This window comes from Phascolarctos cinereus, unplaced genomic scaffold (genome assembly GCF_003287225.1).
Source record: "Phascolarctos cinereus isolate Bilbo 61053 unplaced genomic scaffold, phaCin_HiC Scaffold_4;HRSCAF=312, whole genome shotgun sequence".
Classification (NCBI taxonomy): Eukaryota; Metazoa; Chordata; class Mammalia; order Diprotodontia; family Phascolarctidae; genus Phascolarctos; species Phascolarctos cinereus.
Window position 1 is genome coordinate 362,011,975 of NW_027555847.1, and position 10,958 is coordinate 362,022,932.

Here is a 10,958-nt window from a genome sequence, read left to right on the forward strand (position 1 = left end):
TAAACAATGTCTATAAATGTATTCTCTTCTCTACTTCTTATCCATAGATCTAATCATGTTAATTCTTTATTTACAAATCTTCCTTGGCTCCCTATTATCTAAGTAAAGTTAAAATTCCCTTGCCTGGTAGTCAAGACCCACAGCAATCTGGCACCATTCTAACTTTTCTGCTCTAGTCAAACTAGACTGCTCTCTGATCCCCTAGTCATGACTTGAGTGTCCCCTTTTCATGAATAGTGGAGGATTTGGGGATGAGAATCAATTGACCAAAGAGCAGCTGCCCCCCCACTTATGCTTTTTACTTATTATTTCCCTAGACCAGAATTGTTCTTTCTTTCCATCTTTGCTCATCGAATCTGAAACCATTCTTAAAGCTTAATTCAAATGTCTCCCTGATCGCTAATGACCCATTTTCTCCATAGACTTCACAAAGCACCTTATTTTACCCCTTTTTAAAAAATTTGTTTTTGGAGGAATTTGGGGTTAAATGATTTGCCCAGGATCACACAGCTAGTAAGTCTCTGAGGTCAAATTTGAACTCAAGTCCTCTGGATACCAGGGCCAGTGCTCTATATACTACTGCCACCTAGTAGTCCTATTCTATTCTTAAAACTAATACCCAGCAGGCATTATTTTGTATTGGCTATTTGTTAATGCGCCAAATGCCAAGAAGTCTATAAGCACTTAAGGTCAGTCAGTGTCTTAACTAAATGTTCATCCACTTCAGTGCCTAGCCTTACCAGGCATACAATATGCACTTATTATACATTTGTTGAATTGAAGATGCTTAATAAATGCGTGTTGACTGACTGACAGCTGTAATACCTGGAATACAGAATCAAATATTTAGAGCCAGGGAGGACCTTAAAGAGCATGAAGTCCAGTCCCTTTGTTTATCAGATAAGGAATCTAATGGCCAGGAGAGGTTAAATGGTTTGCCCAAGGGCACACAGGAAATAATTGGTAGAGCTGGGCTTTGAACCCAGGTTTTTTGACCCCAAATTCACTGGTTTTTCCACTGCATTATGGAAGTTAAGCAACTTGCCTCAGCTCACAAAGCCTCAGACAAATTGAAGGTACAATTAAAACCTGATCTCAGTTAATTTCTCATTTATTCCTTTCAACTGTTATATTGCTACCTTCTAGCTATATCTGGTAATTATATAAAACTATGATCTTGACTGCTCCTTTCCTAAGCCTTTCTCTTCTCTTAGGTAAGAGTTCTGGGTTCCGCACAACCCTGCTTTCACCTCTGTGTCTACATTTCATTCTCTGGGCTCGTCTTTATCATTAGCCAGTCAACTGAAAGTCTTCATTGAGGGGCCCTTGTCATCAGGGCAATGTTCTAGGTTGAATGCTCAGAAAGATAAGATGGGTTTCCACCAGCCCAATGCTCTTATGGCATTTTTATTACCATGGTCTATCGATCATGACTATCACTTATTCTCTTTTGTCTGACCCTGATTTACACTGTGGAGGGAGAAGCTGAAATGGCTATATAATTCATTATATTTCATGTTACAACAAAATCAATATAAACATTTCAGAAAATATAAAAATCTTCAGAGCATACTGAACACCTATAAACCAATCTCACATTTACGACAGCTCACATTTATACAGTGTTTTACAAGTTACAAAGTGCTTTCCTCACAATAACCTTGTAAGTTAAAGTATCATCCCCATATTACAGATGAGGAAACTGAGGCTCAGAGAGGCTCAGAACTTACCTACTTTTTTAAATTCAATTTTATTTTATTTTCAGATCCAAATTCTCTCAATTCCACCTATCTCTCCCCCACCGACTAAGAAGAGAAGAAAAACAAAACCGTTACAAATATCTATAGTCAAGCAAAACAAATTCCCACATTAGCTAAATCTAAAAAGAAGAAAAGAAAATGTGTATCAGTTTGTTCTTCAAGTCCATCAGCTCTCTGTCTGGAGGTGCGCAGCATGTTTCATCACGTATCCTTTGGAATTGTTGTTGGTCGATGCATAGACCAGAGCTCCTAAATGTGCTTGCTTTGGATAAGTCTCAGCCATCACAGAGGGTGCACGGTCTAGTTTGCCCCCCACCCCCAAATGAATAGAAATTTGTTGTGCCAAAAACAACTCAAACTTGGCTTCGAATTAAGGGAGGCTAATGTGGTAATGTGGTAGAAGGGCTGAGGGCATGGGATCTCTAAATCAAAGTCCCTGGGTTCAAATTCTTCCCTTTAACCTCTTTTTTTAACATTAAGTTGACTTTATTGATTATTCTAAAGCCTTTGACTTAGTTCCACACTCATGGTTTATTCATATATTGAAATCATACAAAATAGACCAAACTAGGGAAAAGAGGAGTATTTGATGACCGCAAGGAAAACTTTAAAATAAATAACTGTTTTTATATGGATATCAAATACTCTAGGGTTCTTTTTTAAAAAATTTTTGTTTATTATATTCTGATTTATTCTACTTATTTTGTTTCATTCTTTTTTTATTTGGCTCGGTAGTGGGGTTATGTGACTTGCCCAGAGCTAGTAAGTGTTAAGTGTCTGAGGCCGCATTTGAACTCAGGTGCTCCTGAATCCAAAGCCGGTGCTCTATTCACTGCACCACGTAACTGCCCCCTATTTTGTTTAATTCTTTTTTTATAAATTTTATTAATTTATTTTGATTTTATCAATAATCACTTTCTTATGCTTTTGAGTTTAAAATTTTTCTCCACCTTCCTCCCCACCACTCTCCCCAAGATGGCACACAATGTGATATAGGCTATACATTTACATTCCTATTAAACATTTTCACATTAGTGGTGTTGTAAGTAAAAATTAAAACCAATAGGAGGAACCGTCAGAAAGAGGAAATAAAACTCAACAGAAGAGAAAAAAAATAGCAATCCAACTCTTATAGTTCTTTTCTTTGGATGTGGATAGCATTTTCCATCACGAGGCCTCTGGAGATGTCTTAGATCCTTGTATTGCTGGGAAGGGTTAAGTTTATCAATATTAGTCATCACACAATGTGGCTGTTATTGTGTACAATGTTCTCTTGGTTCTGCTCATTTCACTCAGCATCAGACCATACAAGTCTTTCCAGGTTTTTCTGAAGTCAGCCTGTTCATCATTTCTTATAGCACAATAGTATTCCATTACATTCATATACCACAACTTGCTCAGCCATTCCCCAATTGATGGGCATCCTCTCAATTTCCAATTCTTTGCCACCACAAAAAGAGCTGCTATGAATATTTTTATACATGTGGGTACTTTTTCCATTTGCATGATCTCTTTGGGATATAGTCCTAGAAGTGCTATTGCTGGGTCAAAGGGTACACACATTTTGATAGCCCTTTGGGCATAGTTCCAAATTATTCTCCAGAATGGTTGACTCATTTCACAACTCCACCAACAATGCATTAGTGTTCCAATTTTCCCACATCTTCTCCAACATTTATCATTTTCCTGTTTTGTCATGTTGGCCAATCTGATAGGTGTGATGTGGTACTCAGAGTTGTTTTGATTTGCATTTCTCTAATCAATAATGATTTAGAGCATTTTTTCATATGACTATAGATAGCTTTAATTTCTTCATCTGAGAACTGCCTGTTCATATCCTTTGACCATTTATCAATTGGGGAATGACTTGTATTCTTATAAATTTGACTTAATTCTATATATTTTAGAAATGAGGCCCTTATCAGAGAGACTGGTTGTAAAAATTCTTTCCCAATTTTCTACCTTCCTTCTAATCTTAGTTGCATTGGTTTTTGTTTGTGAAAAACTTTTCAATTTAATGTAATCAAAATTATCCATTTTGCTTTTTGTAATATTCTCTATCTCTTGTTTGGTCATGAATTCTTATAGATCTGATAGCTAAACTATTCCATGCTCTCCCATTTTGCTTATAGTATCAGCCTTTATATCTAAATCATGAACCCATTTTGACTTTATTTTGGTATATGGTGTGAGATTTTGGTCTATGCCTAGTTTCTGCCATACTCTTTTCCAGTTTTCCCAGCAGTTTTTTTCAAAGAGTGGGTTCTTATCCCAGAAGCTGGGGTCTTTGGGTTTATCAAATAATAGGTTACTATAGTCACTGACTACTGTGTCTTGCATATGATCCACCACTCTATTTCTTAGCCAGTACTATTTTGTTTAATTCTTAAGAAATAAAACAATCATTCCCATAACATAGCAGAATGGAAAAAAGAAATTGATTGTACATGGAACTTCAAATCTATTATCTATAACTTGCTACTCCTTTTAAATATATAATAAAGTTATCATGTAACTTTCTTCTTTTCTTTTTTCCCTCCCTCACCCCTGTATTTCTCCCTACTGCAGTCCATCTTCCTCATAGTCACCAAAGTGATTTTCATAAACTTCAGTTCTGACTGTGTTATTTCCCAAATCAATAAACTCTAGTGGTTCCTGATTGCCTCAAGGATGGAATAGAAAATTCTTTGACAACTAAAGCTTTTCACAAGACCTGTATGAACTTATGTGAAGTGAAGTGAGAAGAACCTATATTATAATCTACTCAGCAATGTAATTTTGTAAAGATAATCAATTGTGAAAGATTTGGGAACTCTGATCAACATAATGTCCAAGCTTAATTCCAAAAGACTCATGATGAAACATGTTCTCTGTAGAGAAAGAGATAGAGGACTAATGGTTTCAGAGTGCAGAGTGAAGCATATTTTTTTCTCTTTTTCTTTTTTTAAAAACATGACTAATGCATGACTATACATATTTGCAATGGGCTTTGTTTTCCTTACCTTCTCAATATGTGGGGCAGGGGGAGGGGAAGGGAGAGAATTGGAACTGGGAAAAAATTTAATTCTCTGTGTTTTAAAAATAAATCAAAAGTAAAAAATAAATAAATAAAGCCCTTCACAACCTAATCCCATCCTACTTTTCCAGCTTTACTATGTGTTGCTCCCATCCACATACTCTCTGGGTCAGCCAAACTAGCCTTCTTACCATTCCTCACACAAAAGACCTTTGCGTGGATTGTCCCTATGTGGGGAATGCACTCCCTCCTCACCTTGGCCTCTTGGAACTCCTGGTTTCCTTCAACACTCAGCTCAAGCAAGGCCTTTTCTGTCCCTCCTAGTGACTGATGTATTACTTGAAATACGTCAGTATTTTTTTAATACATTTTGCATATACCTATAGATGGTTATATTGTCTTCCCCAGGTCCCAGAATATAAGCTTCTTGAGAGGCTGGGGTTTTTTTTGCTTGTGTCTTTGTATCTCTATCAGCTAGTACAGTTCCTGGAATGTAGTAGATGCTTAATAAATGTTTATTGATTGGTTGTGTGAATTTGGGCAAGTTTCTTAACTTATTTGGGCCCAGGTTTCCTCATCTATGAAATGAGGGGGTTCAACTAGATGGCCTCTGGGGTCCCTTTCCACCCTCTATCTCTGATCATATATTCTGACTATGAGGCTGGTTTGCTTTACGCTACACATAACCTGCTTCCTCTCCAGGCTGAATACTTAATGACTCTTTGTTGGATTTGGAGTCAGAGACCCTAACTTTGCCACTTATTATGTCTGTGACCCTGGGCAAGTCACCTTACTTTCCTGGGCCTCAGTGTCTTCATCTGTAAAATGAGGGGGATGGATTAGATGACCTCTGAGGTTTGTTTAAGCCTATCCTAGTGATAGGCTCTGGGCATCCTCTTCCAGAGCCAGGCCAGTGACATCTCCAGGTCATGGTTCTAGGGGCACCCCTAAGCAGTTGTGGGATGTTTTTTCTCTAATGCTTGAGCCCTCACTGCAGTTTGTTTCTACCCTAACCCTATTTCCATTTAACTGATTAATATTAATTAGTTTTAAAGGGATTTTTATTTTAAAGATAAAGCAAGAATAGAAGTGCAAACATTTTCATTCTTAAGGTTGGAGGGCTGGGCACACTGTCCCTTATGCCACCTTGGTCAGTGGGGTGAGTGGCAGTTTCTATATAGTATTGGTTGTGACAAGATCACATCTGAATGCAGCATGGCTGCTGGATGAGGCCACATCTCTGTTCCTCCTGGGTTGGGTCTCAAAGTTTACTTTTCTTCCTTCTCAACATCTCAGCTGTCTTCAAAAACCCAGCCTGGATTCCACTCCCAGACCTCCCAGTGATTCACTCTCCTGACATTTTTTCTTTTTTTTTCTCCTTTTTTTTTTTAGGCAATTGGGGTTAAGTGACTTGCCCAGGGTCATACAGCTAGTAAGTGTCAAGTGATTGGTCTGAGGCCAGATTTGAACTCAGGTCCTCCTGACTTCAGGGCTGGTGCCCTATCCTCTGTGCCACCTAGCTGCCCCCTTTTCTTGACCTTTTGAAGATATCAAGGTTGTAGCCTTCAGTCTCCTTCACCTAGAACAGGAAAGAGCAAATGCAAAGAAAGGACCAGGGCCATATTCACAGGCTTGTTGGCCTCAGATGGGGAAGGCCTAAGACTTCTCCCCTTACAGCAGAATCAGGTCAGGCAGGAAGGTGTTAGTCAAAGAAGTCAGAGCCAGATTGACCGGTGCCTTTTTGTCTCTTTACCCGATCAATAGACTTTTCTTTGTCACAGGTTAGTAGACCAGCTACTGAATGTCAGAATGTTTGCACTTGCTTTTGAGGGCTGGGTTCGTTAGCTTGTCTCCTGTTACTCTGTGATGTTTATGTACAGGCATACTTCATGTTGTTGCACTTCTCTTTATTACATGTTTTTACCAATTAAAGGTTTATGGCAATCCTGTGGTGGGCAAATCCATTGGTACCATTTTCCCACCAGCAAGTGCTCACATCATGTCTCTGTGTCACATTTTGGTAATTCTCACAATATTTCAAACTTTTCCATTTTTATTCTGTTATAGTGACTTGTGATCGATGATCTTTGATATCACTATTGTTAATTGTTTTGGGATAACAAAAATTGTACCCATATAAGATAACAAACTTAGTCAATAAATGTGTGTGTTCTGACTATTCCATCCACCAGCCATTCCAGCCTCTCTCCCTCTCCTCCAGTCTCCCTGTTCCCTGAGACACAACAATATTGATATTAGGCCAGTTAGGAACCCTACAATGGCCTCTAAGTTTTCAAGTGAAAGGAAGAGTCACACTTTTCTCACTTTAAGTTAAAAGCTAGAAAAGATTAGCTTAGTGAGGAAAGCATGTTGAGACACACCCCAAATTGGGCCCCCCCCCCATCAGTCAGCACTCATCAACATGCGGGCAAGACCTTCTACCAGCAAAAGAAATATGACTCTGAAGGCTCAGATGATGGTTAGCATTCTTTGGCAATAGAGAATTTTTAATTAAGTTATGTGTATTGTGCTTTTTTTGCCATATTATTGCACACTTAATAGATATTCTAGACCTTTTGTTCTTCCAGATGAATTTTGTTACTGTTTTTTTGAGCTCTATGAAATACTTTTTTGGTAGTTTGATTGGTATGGCACTGAATAAGTAAATTAATTTAGGTAGAATTGCCATTTTTATTATATTAGCTCGGCCTACCCATGAGCAACTGATATTTTTCCAACTGTTTCGATCTGACTTTATTTGTGTGAAAAGTGTTTTGTAATGGTGTTCACTTAGTTCCTGGTTTTGTTTTGGCAGGTAGACTCCTAAATATTTTATAATGTCTATAGTAACTTTAAATGGAATATCTCTTTCTATCTCTTGATGTTGGGTTTTGTTAGTAATGTATAGAAATGCCAATTATTTATGTCAGTGCCTATTTTTTTAATCAGTCATTTGGTACCATGTAAACCAAATAGCCTATTGATTAAAACTTTCACTTTTCAAATGACTGTTCTGTTGCTATGTTCAAACAGTCTCAGTGCTGAGAATCACCCATTGCCTTTTTAAGTCAGTGACTGTATAGAAGTCATCCTGTACCTCTTTTTGGATAGACTAGATAGACTGTAAGATCCATGAGGACAGAGGCCATATCTGCTCTGCTTTGCATTTCCCTCCTCTACTGTTGAAAACAATGCTCTGGACACAATAAGCATTTAACAACTATTTGTTGAATTGGATTGAATTAAGCTTCATTTGAAGTTTCCTTTACTTTCCATGGATTATAAATCAGCTTAAGTGTGTATGTGGTTACCAGCCATTTACCTTTTGTGTAGTTTGAATTGCAACTTTGGAATCAGCAACTTTAACTTCTTCCCTAGTGATTTGCATCGTATCCATGTTCCTCACTACAAACTTTTCACCAACTTTCACATCATTTAACCTTAATTCTGGTCAGATCCAGGTCAGGATCATCTATTCTCTTTGTTTCTCTCTCTGTCTCTCTCCATCTGACTCTTTTTCCTCCCCCTGTGTCTCTCTGTCTCTGTCTCTCTCCATCTGACTCTTTTCTCTCCCCCGTGTCTCTGTCTCTGTTTTTCTCTCTCTCCATCTGACTCTTTTCCCTCCCCTTGTGTCTCTGCTCTGTGTCTCTGTCTCTGTATCTCTGTCTCTGTCTCTGTCTGTCTCTTCATCTGACTCTTTTCCCTCCCCCTGTGTCTGTCTGTCTCTGTTTCTGTATGTGCATGTGTGTGTGTGTCTCTCTCTGTCTCTTTGTATGTGCATGTGTACCTGTCTGTCTGTCTCTGTTTATCTGCTTCTCTCTCTCTCTCAGCCTTGCTCCACAAATAAACCTCTGAAGGTATAAATGAGTTCAAGAAATATGTCTGTCAGAGAGGAAGATCAACAGGAATGAATGAACCATTGGTCTGGTCTGACTGAACACACTGGTTCTTATGCTATAGCGTATTAGTTCTTTGTGATCTCTCTTCATGATCTCATCTGCTCCCATGGATTCAGATATCATCTCTGTGCAGATGTCTCCCAAATTTACATATCCATCCCTTGTTTCTCTTCTGAGGTCCATCACCAACTGCCTGATGGTTGTCTCTGGAAATGGCAAACCGCTCCAGTACCCTTGCCAAGAAAACCTCAAATGGGGTCGTGAAGAGATGGACATGACTGAAACAACTGAACAGCAACAAGGAAGTCAGAAGGGAAGAGCAAGGAGGAAAAGGATTCCAGCAATAAGGAACAGTCATTGAAAAGGCATGAAGTCAGAGTTAGGAAATGGAGTGTCATATGCAATCAAAAGCAAGAAGGTCAGTGTTGCTTAGTGAAGTGTAAAGTGTAAGCCAATTTGAAAGGTAGGCGAGGACCGGGTTCTGAAGGACTTAAAAACCAGGCAAAGGATTATATGTTTGGTCCTGCTGGTAACGATGTAGGGACAAAGAGTGCCCTAGGATTAAAAATAACATTAAAGGTTACTTTCCCAGCCCCTGAAGGGGTTTGAGGCTCATTCTGTAGGCCATCCTGTACCTTGAGATCCTGGAATTTGAGAACTTCTCAAGTCCTTTTCCCCTTATCTTGAAATAAAACCAAAATTCTCAATAATCACAAATTCCTAAGTACCAAAAGATGTTTACCTTGTGAAATTTCAGGGTTTTTTTCCTAAGGCAAGAACACACCCAATTAAATTAGCCTTATTACAATAACAAAGTTTATCAGGCCTTTAAAAATTTGCTCAGTAACAATTTCACTATAGAAGACTGACTGCACAGGGTTGATAAGAATTAATGACTAGGTAGTTCCAAAAATCCTTGTTAACAACCTCATAATCTGACAGTACAATTCTTCATCTAACAACATCTAGATGATAAAAGAATTGCTTTTCTAACAACACAGGTGATACAATTGTTAACCAAATTACACAATACAAGAAAATTTAGAAATATAACCATACCACAAGCAATTATCTTGTATTTAAAGCTTAACACAGAACCAGTTAATTACCAATCAGGTGATCTTAAATTTAGTTAGATGAGCAAGTAAGAGCTGGATTAATAATTACTAATGATAACATTTTAATTTCTAAGGCCCAATACTCTTAGCACTTTAAAAGAAAAGATTATTAGCCATAAATGCACTTTTTTCTTTTTGAAGACACATGGTGACAATTTCCAGCTCCAAATAACCTTTTACTTCCTTGAGGTGCAGTTCCCAGGAGTCTTGGGGTGTAAAGGGAAGGGAGTAATTGCAATTTTCCCAATTCTCTCACGCCAAGATAACTGAAAGAATTGACAAAGTTGGACATAAGCTTCCGGATAGAGAATCTGTCCTCTATTCTGGGGAAGGTGTGCCCAGGTCCATGGCCTCGAACCACTGGACCAAGAGCCTGAGGGGTCAGGCTGAGTGTGAGACAGCCTAGTAGCTGTCTGACCCATTAGGTCAGACCTGAGAGGTGAGGCCTTCCTAGGTGCTTAGAGATCCACCCCAACTATAGGGTGAGAAAAGGGGTAGGGAGAGAGAGGAGGTTTATATACCTTCCAGTCTCGGCTGGAGAAGAGCTGCAGTTCCTACTCTCTTTTACCTTTGAGACTTATCAGATAAGCCTTAAGCATTCCAGCTCTCCATTCCCATCCTCCTGGGAATTTTGAGCTGCATGTACTAGAAAATGAGACTTTGAAATCTCGGTGCAGGTGAAGAAGTCTAGGACTTTTGGGGTGCTGGGACCCCAAGATCGCGGTACCGGGCCCTGCTGAATGAATTCAACTCAAATCTTCTTCAGCCAGAGGAAAAGTTTATTAGTGATAAATCACAGAGGCCAGGTGATGCCCATAAGGACAGGCGGGCATGAGAAAGGCTCAGCCTTGTGGGCCTGAGATTCTCAGCATCTGAATGAGGGCCAAGGTGGATCTTAAATACTAAAGTAACTTTGGGTGGCCAGAGAAGGGGGCTGGGAAAAGGGTCTAGGTAAGAATTCTAATTGGGGAGGTCAGAGAGATTGAATAGACAATGGGAATAGATAATGGAGGGAACAGGAAGGCAGAAGTTTGAAAGGCATCTGCATAAAATCAAGGTGGGGCTAGGACTTTCAAAAGGAGATAAGGGGAATCGATAAGGAACAGTTTGAGAACAGAGAAGGCCTTTCTGGGCCCTATAGATAAAAGGGAGCCAGATTCTTTTA